The sequence below is a fragment of the Bos javanicus genome, chromosome 11, assembly GCF_032452875.1.
Source record: "Bos javanicus breed banteng chromosome 11, ARS-OSU_banteng_1.0, whole genome shotgun sequence".
Lineage (NCBI taxonomy): Eukaryota > Metazoa > Chordata > Mammalia > Artiodactyla > Bovidae > Bos > Bos javanicus.
Genome location: NC_083878.1, coordinates 44,918,365 through 44,936,625, shown reverse-complemented (window position 1 = coordinate 44,936,625; position 18,261 = coordinate 44,918,365). Strand labels below are relative to the sequence as shown.

At 40.7% G+C, this 18,261-nt stretch overlaps 1 long non-coding RNA gene across 1 annotated transcript; it reads left to right on the top strand.

Annotated features, from left to right (window-relative positions):
- Nucleotides 1–1,357: 1,357 nt before the first annotated feature.
- On the top strand, nt 1,358–8,967 carry LOC133256527 (uncharacterized). Its single transcript, XR_009739240.1, has 2 exons — nt 1,358–1,730; nt 8,705–8,967. It is a non-coding gene; the product is annotated as an uncharacterized LOC133256527 (long non-coding RNA).
- The last annotated feature ends 9,294 nt before the right edge of the window (nt 8,968–18,261 follow it).

Genomic DNA, 18,261 nt, shown 5'->3' with positions numbered 1-18,261 from the left:
ATGTGGAACAATGAGCAAGGATCAGAAAGTTCAATACATGGGCTAGTTTCTATCATTTGGGAGTCAGGCCACCACCCAATTCAGTATCAGTGATTACAGAATGATATACTTGGTTATTCAAGAAGATTCTGAGCCTTTAATAGGTTTTGTAATGTTACTCAGGGAGGAAAGAATGAATTTATTAAGGAATATTGTCTTTGAGCACTGGTTAAGCACTCAGCCTTTTCCATAGTATTTTACTCAGGTGAGACTTTTAGCTCATTGCCCAGACATCTAATAATAACTTAATTAATGCTACTATGAAATGAAAATAATTTATAGATGAAACTGAGTATAAAAGAAAATAACTTGCAAAGATCATTTTCTTGAAGAATAGAATCAAGAAACCAATTCCCAGTGTGGTTAGAGGCAGTTCGGGCAAAAGATTTTATACAATAAATTAAGAAATCTCTTCAAGATTTTTAATATTTGCCAATTTCAGACATGAGAAATGATATTTCAGTCATATTACTTTAGGAATTATTGGCGTGATCTGCATTCTAAGAAGGAAAAGGCCGTCGGTGGTAAAAACTAATCAAATTACAGTTCCTTCCAGAGGCACAAAGGACATCAGATTAAATGTTTGCTTTTCTTGCATGGTCCTAAATTATTACAACCATTTTGCTTTAGTCATTTTCCAACAGGAATGGGTTTTTTGTTTTTTACTTTTTTGTTGAAGTATAATTGATTTACAATGTTGTTTTAGTTTAAAGCGTACAGCACAAGTGATTTGGTTATACATACATATGCGTCTTTTCTTTTTCAGATTCTTTTCCCTTTTAGATTATTATGAAATATCTAGCTCCCTGTGCTATACAGTATGTCCTTATTGATTATCTGCTTTATATATAGTAGGTGCATATGTTTATCACAGAGTCCTAATCACTTATGAACTTATATACAAAGCAGAAACAGAGCCATAGACATAGGAAACAAATATATGATCACCAAAGGAGAAGGCTGTACTGTTCTGTGCTGCGCTTAGATGCTCAGTCATGTCCAACTCTTTCTGACGCCATGGACTGCAGCCCTCCAGGTTCCTCTCTCCATGGGGATTCTCCAGGCAAGATAACTGGAGTGGGTTGCCATGCTCTCCTCCAGGGGATCTTCCCAGGATCAAACCCAGTTCTTCCACATTGCAGGCAGATTCTTCACCATCTAAGCCACCAGGGAAGTGGGGAGAGATAAATTACAAGCAGGAATGGTGTTTTTTAAAATATTTACTTATTTGGCTGTCCCAGGTTTTAGTTGCAGCATATAGGGTATAGTTCCCTGATCAGAGATGGAACTCGTAGCCCCCTACATTCCAAACACAGATTTTTAACCACTAGACCACCAGGAAGTCCTAAATAGGAATAGTTTAAAAGGAAGAAAAAAAACAAGGCCACAGTTGTGTTGTAGGGAAGGTACATTTCTGAGAAATCCCTTGACGCTTTATTTGTCTAACTTCCCCCATTGTTACCTAACAGTGAGTCTCAGAGCTAAGCTGTGGGATTTCTCTTGATCCCCACTCTGTCTCTTGATCCCAGAGCACCTCTAGCCTCATCCTCAGTCCCCTCAACCTCAGTCTTGAGGATGCCCAAGCTCCCAATGGAGCAATTGCTCTTTTAGGGTTTGAATTATAAGAGCACCAGCCGAAGCTCCTGCCACTGTGACTTATGAACTGACGTCTCTCCTGTGAGATCTTCCAGGTGAGAGATTAAGAAAGAGAAACCGTCTTTCTGTGAATCCCCAGGGTGGATAATGAAACTGTTGAAAGTTGGTGATGGTAAAGCCTGCCTGGAATTATAGGTGTTTAACATTTTTCACTTTCTTTCCCAAACAATGTTATAAATTCATTCATGGATTTGACTGATGTTCAGGTAATGACAGATGAATTGATCATTTTTTCCTCTGATGAAATTTTTCCTTTTCTTTCAGTATTATCTTATAATTCTTGCCAGGGATTATGTTTTTCTCAATAGAAATAATCTCCTCCTCCTCAATAAAACAGTTTTTAAGTTTTTTTCACAGATATTATCAGTAAGTCCCAGAAAATTTGTTTGCCAACTTAAATGAAGAATATCTTTGAATGAGTTTAGATTTTTCCATCATCTAAAAATTAGTACATATTTGTGCTAACAGTTAATGACATTAATAACATTTAAAGAAGAACTCAGCTCCAGTTCAGGGGATTCTCATGCAACCAGAATAAAAAGAGGTACAAAATTAAAAAGAGGATGAAAAATGAATGAGGCAATAATTATGAAGGATTTCCAACAGAGTTGCCTGGACCACAAACTCCTTTATAATAATACCTATCATGTCTCATTCATTTCTGGGTCCTCAGTTCCTAAGAATGGGTAAACTCTAATTAATTCAAAGCCATTGCACTGAATTTAGCTAATAGAACCCACAACACACATATGCAAGTGCATATTTATTCAAAATAATGTTTGGATACACTGGAAGTCACCAGTGAAATATGCATAAAGTAGAATGAGTGAACAGGAAATAGTGAAACAATTGACCTCTGTCTATCTTCTGTTTTCCCACTTTTGATAGAGATTTTTTCAATACATAGAGCATTTTTCTCTTAACCATTACTCTAAAATGCAAAGTAAAGATGCAGAATTCAATGCAAAGTGACCCTTACCCTCGGTCTCAGGAAAGCAAGAGCTGTCAGTGAGCCCTAAAAGCCAACAGAGACCATTTAACCTGGCCTGTCATTTCCTGTGGAAAACTTACAACAGCCAGGCGAGCCTGTCAGCTCTTGGAGAAGGCTGAATGTTTTGCAGAATCTGATTTTAAGGTGTTTAGAGATGCCAAAATTCTGTGACTCAAACACAAGTGACCTGCAGGCTGACCCAGCTTATGAATCATCTCTCTGTTCCTGGGAGGGCTCTATCTAACTGGATGATGCTGGAGAGCTGAGTAAGGAGGGGCTGAAGGCTCACTGAAGATACATCACCAAACCAACCACTGTGTCTCTATTAGTGATGCAGACTTAGATGCACATGACTAGTATAAATTATTGCCTGGAAAGCAAAAAAAAAAAAAACGCAAAAAACACCCACATCCATCTGACCAGGATTTTATTCCCCAGGTAGAACAACCTACCTTGATGAGATAGAGAAAATAAAAGGCAAATGAGTAAAATGTCAGGACTGTCTCAGCCACAGCCCAATAGCCTCTAATAAGCAAAAGAATCAAGTTATTGAAATGTTTAGTCTTTTAAATAAAACACCATTCTTTCTGTAATAATGCTACATTTATTTTTATTTGAAATACCTATGAAGAAAAATGCTTTGCATTTTACCTTATTTATTGTATTGCATATAGCTCCAATACGCTGGTCACCTGATGCAAAGAGCCAACACATTGGAAAAGACCTTGATGCTGGGAAAGATTGGGGGCAGGAGGAGAAGGGGGAAACAGAGAATGAGATGGTTGGATGGCAACACGGACTCAATGGACATGGGTTTGAGCAAACTCTGGGAGATAGAGGAGAACAGGGATGCCTGGTGTGCTGCAGTTCATGGAGTCACAGAGAGTCAGACACAACTTAGCAACTGAACAACAACAACAAATGTAGAGAAACAAGAAGAAGAGTGCATTGCAAGTATTAGGCCAGGAATTAGGAATGCATGGCTACATATTACTTCTGTAATCTATATGTTACAATACCTAAAAGAGTAAGAAAATAGAAGACTTCTCCAATGGTCCAGTGGTTAAGACCTTACCTTCCAAAGCAGGGTGTATGGGTTTTATCCCCAGTTGGAGCTAAGATCCCACATGTTTCATGGCCAGAAAACCAAAACATAAAACAGAAACAATATTGCAACAAATTCATAAAGACTTTAAAAATGGTTCACATCAAAAACAATCTTAAAAAAAATAAATATAATAAAAAGAGTAAGGAGCTCTGGATCTGCAAGGAAAGAGAGAGATGAACAATAACACACATCTTGTTTTGCTCACAAACCAGCATAGTGTGAAAAAGTGCTTATTTCCAGAGGATCACAATTGTGTAATTACATGTATCTTTAAATAAAATTTGACTTTTCTTACTCAACTTTTATAACATGCAAAATAAAAATTGAAAAGCTATTACACACATAGGCCTGGCATATGGTGGGTAATCAATAATCATTGTTAAAAGAATGGATTATTTTCTTACCATGTTCAGCAAGAGAGCATATATGAGCCTTAGACATTTATAACTGAAATGAACAGAAACATATCATTGAGTCGTCTAATGTGTGTGGCTGGGTGTTTGTGTGTGTGTGCGTGTTTAGTCATGTCTGACTCTTTGTAACTCCGTGGGCTCTAGCCCACCAGGCTCCTCTGTTCATGGAATTTTCCAGACAAGAATGCTAGAATGGGTTACCATTCCCTTCTCCAGGATATATTCCTGACCCAGGGATTGAAACTGCATCTCTTGTGTCTTCTACAAGGGCAGGCAAATTCTTTACCACTGGACCACCTGGGAAGTCATTCATAAGGATCTTCTTATGTAGCAATCTAAAAGCCAGAGAAGAACTGACTCATTGGAAAAGGCCCTGATGCTGGGAAAGATTGAAGGCAGGAGGAAAAGGGCACAACAGAGGATAAGATAGTTGAATGACATCACCAACTCAATGGACATGAGCTTGTGCAAGTTCCAGGAGTTGGTGATGGACAGGGAAGCCTAGCATGCTGCAGTCCACGGGGTCACAAAGAGTCAGACCTGACTGAGCAACTGAACTGATATTGAAATCCATTAATTCTAGACCATTGCAGTTAATAAAACTTAATCTGAATAAAAACATAAAAATATCTACAATAAAGAAATGTATAGAAACTATGGGTTAGATTGCTTTACCATTATTTGGACCAAAGGTGAAATCTTTGCATATAGATTTCGTAGAAAAATCTTCTTTTAATAATACAGGATGTCTCTAAAACTATTCTGCATTAAGAGTATAGGTAGAATCTTTATCCTTAATAAAATTTGGAAATCTATTTGCTTATTTATTTTAAGGAGTTAATTGTAACATAAATAATTTCAGCATTAATTTCTGTTAACTTTTACATGAGCTATCTTCTGAACATCTACATCTATTAAGTTGTTGAGTCATGGGTTGAATAGTGGTAAATAGTGTTCGTTTTTATTTTCATCCAGTCAAGTCAGAAACAATACAACAGAATGTGTTTATATTCAGTCAAGTCAGAAACAACACAACAGAATGTGTTTATATCCAACAGGAACCGAATAAATAAATCACAACCATCAGGTACAATATACCAATCCAGAGGATGCTCCCTGTGACTAAGGGATGATTAACGTTTCACCTCTGTGAATTAGAACAGACCCACCAAATGGCCCATTACACAGGCTTACTGCAAAATCAAATTCAGTGCTTACAGTTACTCATCTTTAAAATAGCAAGATAATTATCAGAGAAAATTAGCAAGGAGACCTACCTATAGTTTCCAGTTTTTATGATATTTATACCCTAAAAACCTAAGATTCCACAATTTTAAGCATGCGTGCATGCATGCTAAGTCACTTTAGTTGTGTCAGACTCTTTGCGAACCTAAGAACTATAGCTCTCCAGGTTCCTTTCTCCATGGAATTCTCTAGGCAGGAATACTGGAATGGGTTGACATTTCTTCCTCCAGGGGATCTTCCTGACCCAGGGATTGAACCCACTCCTGTGTCTCCTGAATTGGCAGGCAGATTCTTCACCACTGCTCTAACTGAGAAGCCTTGTATGAATGCTGATCAGTTTTATGAACATATCTATAAATAGTCTACATGTGTCCCTCTGTTTTGATCCATGCATCTGCACCTGAACTGAAACACAAGTCCACACGGATGCCCCCATTCTAGTCCAGTTCCCAGCGACCATCCAAGCCTCCTCCCCTGCTTCTCTGCAACCTCCCCCTCCGACAGTGAGATGCCTGGTCTCCATCATTTCCAATCACTTGCTTAATTGTTCTATTCCAGCATTTGTGTAGTGGTTTCAGATTTTAACATTATATTTTAAGACAAAACAAAACTGTGGTAGCCAAGGCCATTCTTGAAGTCTGTTTATCTTTCCTTCTTAGGATAAAGGATTCTGTCCTAACTACTTATAAGAAATATTTTATGCACTTAAGGAAATTAAAATCCTGTTAAGAGGAGTAACTGGGAATGGACTTTAGTTTTCCCTTCTGTTCACATGAATTATTATTAATATTGCTACACAGAAGTGAAGAGGAAAATAGATAAGCCAACTTCTCATCCATGATTTTTGTGCCCAGAGAGAAATTATGCTCCCAGTTTACCTTAAGAGAAATTTAGTATTGAATGAAGAGTCCAGCCTTAATCCAGCAGACATGAAGACTCCTTAACTGCAGAAGACAGTTTATTTTTTTCTAATTTATTAAAATATAATTGATTTATAATATTTTGTAAGGCAGTTTCTTTTATTCCCAGCATCACTGAGCAGTCCTGATGTCATTTAATATATGTATGCTCTCTTCTGGGGACTGTTATGCATAAAATTGGCCTTTTGGCATTTAGGCCTTTAATCCATTTTTAATTCATCTTTGTGTATGGTGTTAAAAGTGTTCTAATTTCAATTTGTTACATGTAGCTGTCTAGCTTTCCCAGCACCATTTATTGAAGAGACTATCTTTCTTCCATTGTGTAGTCTTAACTCCTTTGTTGCAGATTAATTGACCACAGGTGTGTGGGTTTATTTCTGGGCTTTCTATCCTGTTCCATTGAGCTACATTTCTGTTTTTGTGCCTGTACCATACTGTGGTACATATATACAATGGAATACTACTCAACCATTAAAAAGAATTAAGTAATGCCATTTGCAGCGACACAGTTGGACATGGAGATTATCATATTGAGTGAAGTAAGACAAAGATAAACATTATATGACATCACTTATATGTGAACTCCAGGAGTTGGTAATGGACAGGGAGGCCTGGGGTGCTGCGATTCATGGGGTCGCAAAGAGTTGGACACAACTGAGCAACTGAACTGAACTGATATGTGGAATCTGAAAAAAATGATACAAATGAACTTATTAATAAACAGAAATAGACTCATTAACTTAGAGAATGAACTTATGGTTACCAGAGGGGAACAGTGGGGGGATGGATACATTGGGAATTTGGGATGGATATGTACACACTGCTATATTTAAAATAAATAACCAACAAGGACCTACTGTATAGCACAGGGATCTCTACTCATTATTCTGTGATGACCTAAATGGGGAGGAAATCCATAAAGGGAGAATATATGTACACATATAGCTGATTCACCTTTCTGTACAGCAAAAACTAACACAACATTGTAAAGCAACCATACTCCAATAAAATTAATTTAAAAATAAATAAAAAGCAAAAACTGGCTTGTGCTTCCAACCATTTCCCAGATCCTTACTGACGATACTTGAGATAAAATGAATCTCTATTCGGTTGTAAATGATACTTACAATGATAAGAAATGTGTTGGTTATCAATGTCAGCATCCAGTACAGACACATCTCAGAGTCCAGACCACTGTGATAAAGCAATATTGCAGTGAAACCAGTCACACACATCTTTGGTTTCCGAGTACGTACAAAAGTTATATTTACACTATACAGTAGCTACCAGGTGTTCAAAAAGTCAGCTAAGCATCTAAAAAACAATGTAGGTATCTTCATTAAAAACATTTTATTGCTGAAACATGCTAACCATCATCTGAGCCTTCAGTGAGTGAAGATGGTAACATCAAAGATCACCGATTACAGACCTCCACAGCATGTATAACAATAATTTTAAAATTTGAGATACTGTAAGAATTACCAAAATGTGACTCAAAGACATGAAATGAGCAAATGCCATTGGAAAAATTGGCCCAGTAGACTTATTTGATGCAGAGTTGTCAGAAACCTTTAATTTATTTAAAGAAAAAAAAAAGGAATATCTCCAAAGCCCAATAAAATGAAGTGCATCTGTGTTCCTACTGCCATCACAAACTGGTCAAGCCCAGATGTTCCCAAGCAGTCCATCCATTACATATCATATTCCTGTGTTCTCTGCAAATGGAAGCTTTTGCAATAAATAGAAATGCACATGTCAAACTATTCTCTCCAAAGAGTATAATTTAAATTTCATGAAGAAAGTTCTCAAAAGGATGAAAGAAAAATGTTACTCTAGTTTTGAAAAATAAAGCCTTTCTACCTTTAAAGTAACATATGGTACAATCAGAGAGCTTCACTTTTACACAGAGGACAAGAAAATCAATATTATTATTAAGTATAACAAGTGCTTATTTTCTGTTTGATAGTTTAACTGAAAAAGAAAAAAAGCCTACCCTTTCATAGCAAAGAACCAAGCAACTATAAAGTGAAGAAATGAAATGTAATTATAATTTGCTAACAGTGAGTAGCATTGAAACTCATTAAAATTACCTTTCTGGAAGACTAGAAAAGGTCAATGAAAGAAAAGTCAGGTATTTAGCTAAGCATTATGAAATGCAAGCATACAATTTTGGCTAACTCTCATGTTTTTCTCTATATTACAACCAATTACCTTAATAGATCTTTTTGTACTGGGCTATGATTTTTAAAGGAAATTAAAGCATTAAACAATTGTCCCCAAAACTGTTTATTCCAGATATCACACTTGTCTTCAATTCAATTCTATAAACCAGGGTCCCTGATGCAGAAAACTAGGATCAACGAGAAGACTTTGAAATTTTATCTGCAGACCTCTTGGCCACTTGCTGATACCACAGCCATCTTTGCTTCCGTGGTTTATTTGGAATCCCAACTGGAAGTATCAATAAAGATGGGAAGAAGCAATGTTGATCCTTCTTACAGACTGAAGCACCAGCAGTGCACAGACCTCTGAGTGTTAACAAGGATTCTGTAGATATACAAAGTGGTTATTTCTCAATAAAAATGGGAGGATTTCTACACTGGCCAAATACAACATGGAATGAGTTGGTCTTATATATAACTGGCTTTAAAACTTTACCAAATTGTACTATTGGAAGCAATACCTGTTGAGCAATTTTCCCCCAGCATTTTATTATAAGAGTGTTCAAATTTACTGATAAATTTAAAAAATACCATAGAGCTTTTTGTCTGTTTCTGTTGCTTGTGGCTGGCCAGTTGTTTCAGAAATCCATTGAAAAGGCTATTCTTCCTCCTTTGAACTGCTTCTACAACTTTATCAAAGAATCAGTTGGACAAATTTGTGTGGATCTGTTTCTGGGTTCTGTGTTCTGAGCCACTGATCTGTGTCTGTCCTTCCACAATCCCACATATTCTTGACTACAGTAGCTCTACAGTTAAGTCTTAATATCAAGTAAAGTGATTTAACCCACCTTATTTTTATAAAGGTTGTTTTAAATATTCTAAGGCTTTTGTTTTTCATATAAATTTAAGAATAAGCTTGCATAAATTTCAAAAAAGAGTTTTCTGTGATTTTTTAAAAGAATTGTTCTATAACTTTGGGGAGAGTGTACATATTTATTCTGTTGCGTCTTCCAGTCTGTAAATATGACATGTCTCTCCATCAGGTCTTTGATTCTTTTCATTAGTATTTTGCAATTTATCTTATATCCTGTTACCTTGCTGAATTCATTTATTTGTTCTTATAGTGTTTTGATAAAATCCTTGCAGTTATCATTTCTATTAAATTTTATTGACGAATAGTTGCTTTACAATGTTGTATTAGTTTCTGCTGTACAGCAAAGTGAATCAGCTATAGGTAGTATACATATATTTCCTTACTTTTGGATTTCTTTCCCATTTTGGTCACTAAAGAACATTGACTCAAGCTTACTGTGTTGTACAGTAGGTTCTCATTAGTTATCTATTTTATACACAGTATCAATAGTGCATATGTGTCAACCCCAATCTCCCCCTTCATCCCACCCCGCTCCCATCCCCCTTGACACCTTTGTTCTCTACATTTGTGCTCTATTTCTGCTTTGCAAATAAGATCATCTATACCACTTTTCTAGATTCCACATATAGGCGTTAAGGAACATTTCATGCAAAGATGGGCTCGATAAAGGACAGAAATGGTATGGACCTAACAGAAGCAGAAGATATTAAGAAGAGATGGCAAGAATACACAGAAGAACTGTACAAAAAAGATCTTCACGACCCAGATAATCATGATGGTGTGATCACTGACCTAGAGCCAGACATCCTGAAATGTGAAGTAAAGTGAGCCTTAGAAAGCATCACTACAAACAAAGCTAGTGGAGGTGATAGAATTCCAGTTGAGCTATTCCAAATCCTGAAAGGTGATGCTGTGAAAGTGCTGCACTCAATATGCCAGCAAATTTGGAAAACTCAGCAGTGGCCACAGGACTGGAAAAGGTCAGTTTTCATTCCAATCCCAAAGAAAGGCAATGCCAAACAATGCTCAAACTACCACACAATTGCACTCATCTCACATGCTAGTAAAGTAATGCTCAAAATTCTCCAAGCCAGGCTTCAGCAATATGTGAACCGTGAACTTCCTGATGTTCAAGCTGGTTTTGGAAAAGGCAGAGGAACCAGAGATCAAATTGCCAACATCCGCTGGATCATGGAAAAAGCAAGAGAGTTCCAGAAAAACATCTACTTCTGCTTTACTGACTATGCCAAAGCCTTTGACTGTGTGGATCACAATAAACTGTGGAAAATTCTGAAAGAGATGGGAATACCAGACCACCTGATCTGCCTCTTGAGAAATTTGTATGCAGATCAGGAAGCAACAGTTAGAACTGGACATGGAACAACAGACTGGTTCCAAATAAGAAAAGGAGTTCGTCAAGGCTGTATATTGTCACCCTGCTTATTTAACTTACATGCAGAGTACATCATGAGAAACACTGGACTAGAAGAAACACAAGCTGGAATCAAGACTGCCGGGAGAAATATCAATAACCTCAGATATGCAGACGACACCAGCCTTATGGCAGAAAGTGAAGAGGAACTAAAAAGCCTCTTGATGAAGGTGAAAGAGGAGAGTGAAAAAGTTGGCTTAAAGCTCAACATTCAGAAAATGAAGATAATGGCATCCGGTCCCATCACTTCATGGGAAAGACGGGGAAACAGTGGAAACAGTGTCAGACTTGATTTTTGGGGGCTCCAAAATCACTGCAGATGGTGACTGCAGCCATGAAATTAAAAGACGCTTACTCCTTGGAAGGAAAGTTATGACCAACCTAGATAGCATATTCAAAAGCAGAAACATTACTTTGCCAACAAAGGTTCGTCTAGTCAAGGCTATGGTTTTTCCTGTGGTCATGTATGGATGTGAGAGTTGGACTATGAAGAAGGCTGAGCGCTGAAGAATTGATGCTTTTTTTTTTTTTTCCATTTCTGTACAGCTGTTAGACAGAGGAGCCAACTACACTTCATCCCACACAACTTTCATTTGTACAAGAAAGAGCCTTGAAACATAGTGATAGTGCTCTGGCCTTCTCTCCACCTCACTAAACTCCACCCACATCAGCTGACTTGCTGGCCCTTAAATATTACATGAATACTCGTACTTCCTTGACCAGCATTTTCTGTTCCAGAGAATTGATGCTTTTGAAGTGTGGTGTTGGAGAAGACTCTTGAGAGTCCCTTGGACTGCAAGGAGATCCAACCAGTCCATTCTGAAGGAGATCAGTCCTGGGATTTCTTTAGAAGGAATGATGCTAAAGCTGAAACTCCAGTCCTTTGGCCACTTCATGCGAAGAGTTGACTCACTGGAAAAGACTCTGATGCTGGGAGGGACTGGGGGCAAGAGGAGAAGGGGACGACAGAGGATGAGATGGCTGGATGGCATCACTGACTCGATGGACGTGAGTCTCAGTGAACTCCGGGAGTTGGTGATGGACAGGGAGGCCTGGCATGCTGCGATTCATGGGGTCGCAAAGAGTCAGACATGACTGAGCGACTGATCTGATCTGATACTATATTTGTTTTCCTCTTTCTGACTTACTTCACTCTGTATGACAGGCTATAGGTCCACCCACATCTTTGCAAATGATCTGATCTCAAACCATGAAAAGTCATGGAGAAGCCTTAAATTCACATGACTGAAAGAATAAAGTCCTTCTGAAAAGTTTGCACACATTTTGATTCCAACAACTGTGTGTCTCCCCTTATCTGGGACAGGGCCAGGAGGTAAAGTCAAGACACCCAGTGGATGCCTGCAACCATGGCAAGTACAGAAGCTTAAGTGCACTATGTTCTATCCTATAAATACATGCATATGATAAAGTTTAATTTATAAATTATGCACTATAGGAGCTTAACAATACAATAATAAAATAGAATAATAAAATTATGTGAATGTAGTTTCTCTCTTCCTCTTAATACCTTATTGTGCAAATTTACTGCCTTTTCCATCTTAACCAAGCACTTATCATACACTGTGGGCTTCCCTTGTAGCTCAGTCGGTAAAGAATCTGCCTGCAGTGCAGAAGACCAGGGTTCAATCCCTGGGTTGGAAAGATCCCCTGGAGAAGGAAATGGCAACCCACTCCAGTATCGTTGCCTGGAAAATCTCATGGACAGAGAAGCCTGGTGGCTTGCAGTCCTAGGGGTCTCAAAGAATCGAGCATGACTGAGTGACTAACACTTACTTATCATACACTGTGACAGTAACTTTTGCAGTTCAAGATGCAACTGTAAAACCAGCACAAATTTCTTTTTCTTTCTTTATAATCACATAGATAGAAAATTAATTCTTACCATAGTTCTTAGTAACCCCGGCATATAATTTTTTTTCTTTCCCCATGAAGTCAAGAACTTTCACCTTCTCATTAAAGGAAGTACTTTATGTCTTCCCTCTGGGATATTCAAATTATCAGCATCACTACTTTTATGCTTTGGGGCTGTTATTAAGTAAAATAAGGGTGACTTGAAGACAAGCCCTGCGATACCTTGACAGAGGATCTAAGAATCCAGATGCCTACTAAGTGGCTAATGTGCAGATCTGCTGGACAAAGGGATGATTCATGTCCAGAGTGGAATGGAGCAAGAATTCATCACACTGATCAGAACAGCACCCAATTTGAAACTTATAAATTATTTCTGGCATTTTTTCTTTTAATATTTTCAGATGAGGGTTACCATAGGAAATGAAACTGTTGATAAGGGAAGTTATGGAAAAGGTGAAAGTATGGAGACAGTAAAAAAATCAGTATTGCCACAGCTTAGTAGAGAAGAAGAGATGAATCAGTGGGATACAGAGGAGTTTTCAGGCAGTGAAACACAATAATAGTGGACACATGTCTTCATACATGGGATCAAACCCACAGCCTGTACAACAAGAGTGAGCCCTAAGGTAAACTATAGGCTCTGGATGATGACATGTCAGGGTAGATTCATCCTTTGTAACAAACCTACCCTTTGGTGGGAATGTTGATGATGGTGGAGATTATGCATGTGTGGCCTTCATAGAAACGGCAAGGGTATCAAAGCAGTCAATCCTAAAGGAAATCAACCCTGAATATTCATTGGAAGGACTGATGCTGAAGCTCCCAGACTTTGGCCACCTGATGCAAAGAGTTGACCCATTGGAAAAGACTCTGATGCTGGGAAAGATTGAAGGTAGGAGGAAAAGGGGATGACAGAGGATGAGACGGTTAGGTGGCATCATTGATGCAGTGGACATGAGTTTGAGCAAGCTCCGGGAGACAGTGAAGGACAGGGAAGCCTGGTGTGCTACAGTCCACGGGATCACAAAAGTCGGACACGACTGAGCAACTAAACAACAACAATGTATATGGAGGGCAGGGAGGATTTCAGATACTCTCTTCTCCTTTGCTTTGAAACTAAAACTACTTTAAAGAAAAAGGAAAAAAAAAAAAGAAAGTCTATTTAAAAAAGATTTCAACTCTTACCCAAGATTTCTCAAACCAGAATTCTTATTGTGGAGCCCTAAGGCCTGAAATTCTTAAAGCACTGTGATTCTGATCATCATCCTGGTTTGGAAATGACAGGACAATGATGCCATTGAAGATGAAAGTAATCAACTAAAAATTGTGAAAGGCTCAAGCAGAAATTGTAATGAGGAAACTAGGGCAAGATAAAGGGCAATGGTTTAAGGAAAATGGATCCCCAAAAATCTCACTGTGCATTTTCATCCATATCTGAGTCATGTTCAGAATGTGTATGCCAAGTGACCTTTCTCAAAGTTATTAAGAGAAAAGATGGTACCAGTGCTATTGCTCCAAGGACCACACTTTACGTAGCAAGGCTTCAGACTGTAAGCCTGTTGTTGTTGTTGTTCAGTCACTCAGTCATGTCCAACTCTTTGCAGCCCCATGGACTGTAGCCTGCCAGGCCCCTCTGTCCATAGGATTTTCCAGGCAAGAATATTGGAGTGGGTTGCCATTTCCTCATCCAGGGGATCTTCCGACCCAGAAGTCTAACCACGTCTCCTGCACTGCAGGCAGGTTCTCTACCACTGAGCCACCTGGAAAGCTCAAGCCCATTGAGTACGGGTCTTCTCTCTCAAATCACTTGTCTATATACCTACCACCAATCACAATTCTTGATGCACAGTGGGTGTTCACATAGTGAGTTTGTTGAATGATTGCTCTCCCTTCTCCAGGAAGAAAACCCTCTTCTGTTTAAGGCCTTTTGTTTCTGTTTTCCCTAAAATCCATGTTCACAGATATGATACATTCTTCCCAGCATTTATAAGTACGTACAGGAGGACAGCTTTTGCTAGTTTTTTTGCTTTCCTTTCACTAATAATAAACTGCACAAGAGCAGGAGCTGTATCATTGTCTGCACATTTCTCTGTACTCAGGACCATGTTCCGAACATAGAAGACACTCTGGAAAAGTCTGTTAAGTGAATGATTTGGAAAGGCAATCACTGCTTTTTTATCCAACAAAGCTATAATCAATCTTCCCTTGACACGAATTTCTCTAACCGTGTGTGTGATCATGCATTCCCAGGTGGGCGGAGAGCGAGAGGCACGTTGATGACAACAGAGGAGCGAGTGTCAGAGGGAACACATCCTGGAGCAGAAATTCGCAGCAGCGTCATCCTGGGATCAGACACTGGAGCTCCAAGGACCCGGCAGATGAGCAAATGTCTCCCCAGAAGTGGACTCAACACGTCAGCGGTTGTTATTTTCAGCTGGCATTCTTCGTCATGAAGGACAGACAGCTCCTCTGCCAGGCCAGAATCTGTCTGGCCATCTTCAAGGTCATTGTACCTCCCAGATCTGGCTCCAATTCTGGAGTCTGGCAAGTCCCGCATCTTAAAGTGGATTAGGTGGGCCCCGAGGAGAGCTCACCCTGGCTGCATTCTGACACTTGTCCCTTAAGCCCTGGTGATGTTTCTTTGAGGACAGCCTCTTTTTCATCCCTCCTTGGATCTGAGACTGACCTTAGCCGTGGACACCAATTCACACACAGCCACTATCCATACCTGTCCTGCTATACTGCTACAGTCACATGCTTTCCGCCATCATCACCTGAAGTACATTCTGGTATGGAAGACGTTAACCTGTGGCCAAAGCCCAGAAGCAGAAATTGAGTTATAACTGTCAAAAACAAAATGAATGAATGAATGAATCTCCACTAAGAGCATTTCAGTAATTATATGAAATCTCATCTCTGTCTTCCCTCCATGAGTTTCTTAAAATTGCTTAAATTTATAACCCTTACCTGTTTAAAAATGGAGTCATATTGACAGGCTATGCGATCATTTTCCAGGAAAGCTGTGAGTTAATCATACAAATCAGACAAGATAACTACTCACAGGTCCTTCTCTATCTGAAGACTTTGACCTCCCCAGGCTTTATCTCAAACAAGGTGGTTGGATGCTATCATTGTTTATAGAGAACAAAGAAAAGCAGTAGTGATGGGAATGTGAAAGTTCATTTCCAAATCCAGTGTACAAAAACGGGGGATGTGCTGAAATTTTGCATCAAGAGAGGTGGACAGTCGTTAACAAACATGATTACTTATTCCATTAATTATTAGATTTTCATATTTCACTGCTTAATTCAGTGGCATGGATGGTGGAATACGGAGCTGAGTGAGAGAGTAGCCAGAGAGGCTGTCTTTCTCTCTGTGTGTCTCCCCTCTCCCTCCTCTCTCCCCTACACTCACACACTTATAGAAATACACACAGTTAACTGTATCTATCTCCATAGATTGAGATCTATCGAAAGATAGATCTATCTAGAGATCTATCTCCATAGATGCAGAAATATAGCTAGATGTAAATACAGCTATAGACATGCAACTATACCCATGGATATATAATCTAGGTATCAGATATAATGTCTAGGTGTAGATAGATATTTAAAACTTTATAGCAGCAGCAAAATTTTACAGCACTGGAAAATGTACATTGGTGGGCAAGCAACCAGTTCAGCTCAACCTTGGCTGGCTGACATGACACCCCCATTGTTTCAGACCACTCCAAAGTGTAGAAAGGGTATGGATTTAAAATTGATTCTCGAAACCTTTGTGAGATGTCTTCTTCAAAGAACCAGAGAAGCAAGGATCAGCCTCCACCGGGGCCCGGGGAGGGGTCCTCACGCACCAGCGAGTGGCGCCTCAAGAAACCAAAGTCTGGGGGAGGCGAGACTCCCTAGACCCCTCCCCTCTGCGGGACCTCCAGAGACTCCACCTGAAAACAATTTCTTGAGACCCTCCCCATCTCCCCATTCCCAGCTTCCAACCAGAGTCGTGGAAAGTAGGAATTGGCAATGACTCCGGGGAATCGAGCCCCGCTTCCTGGAGGAGGGAGCGGGAGTGGCCGCGCCTCGCCCGCGTCGTCAGGCCGGGACCCCGCGGCGGCGCTGGCCCCGCGCCCAGAGCGCAGCCCGGCCCGCGGCTCCGGCGCGTCCCCTGCGCCCCACGCCCGCCGGCTCGCGGGGCACTTTGCTCTGACGTTCGCCTCCCCGGCTCTGACGACCGGCCGCCCTTATAAAGGGGACTGTGGCCAATACTGGATCGATCGCCTCTTGGCCGCGCCGAGCGCCCCGAGCCGCGCCCACACCTGTCAACTTCGCGCGCGCAACGATTCTGGAGATTCCGGGTGCGAAGCTTCGGGAGCGGACCCTCCTGGCCTGCCGCCCTGCGCCCCGACCACACGCCAGTGTCCCGTGCAGTCTCGGCCGAGAGGAGCCTGGACCCGCGGAGCGCTTCCCTGCGCGGCGGCCACTCCAGGTAGGAGCGCGTCGGGGCCACCCCTCCGACGCGGCTCTGTGCCTCCCTCCCGCGGGGACGCCCAGCGGGCCAGGTCTCGCAGCCTGGGTCCTTGGGTGCGAGCGGCTGTGAAGTCGGGGTGCAGTGGGGGCGCCGGGGACGCCGCGGGCTCAGGAGGGACCCTGGGGCGCAGAAGGATCCGCCCGGAGCAGGATAGGGGGAGACCTGCGGGTGGGGAGGGGAACACGGGGTGCTAAGGCTGCAAAGGCAAAGCTCACCCCTCACTCGCCACTCGCGCTCCTTTTGACTTCTCTGAGCCCAAGGGACGGAGGCTGGTTCTTTAGCCCAAGATCTGTCGCCCATCTGCATGCACGGAGGTCTGGCTTGCCCAAAAACTTGTCCGTGCCAATTGAGGAGAATGGATAGCCACGGGCACGAGAGGAAGATACGAGAGAACAAGAATTCTAGAAATTAAAGGCGTTAGAACTTGACGCGTCTCTTCTAAGGGTCTTGTTTTTAGTGCTTGTGACGCTCCGCTTTGTTTCAAGCATTTCTGTATTATTAAGTCGTTTCCCTGTGTGTGCCACTGAGGGAGCAGGGGAGAGGGAAGACACTGGGTGGGAAGGGTTGAAGGAGGGAGACCCTCTAAATAGCACAAGCCTTTAGTGGCTGCCATAACTTAATCCTCCTGCACTTGTTGAAAATTGGAGGTCCATGTTGTTTTGAAGTTGATCTTCCTAAATTTTTTCCCCAGATATTTGCATGGCAGGTTACTTTTGGAACCACTCCCTGAAGATGTTTGAAAGGAGGGATGGGATGATGATTGAATGAATGAATGATTATGCATGGGTTCTCAGAGTGATCCTTTATGATGCATCTACACTCCTGAACAATTCTGGATTGAACAGTATAGTGGTTCCAAAGTAAATACAGACTTGCTGATTGTGAGTGACTTCTTGCCCAAGTTACCGGGTTAAAACACGACAAGGTTAATTTTACATTGCAAGAATTTAATACAAAATGAGCACATTCCTTAAACAGCAAAACCCCCATTTTCTCTGTTTCTTGCAAACCCAAGACAAGGTTCA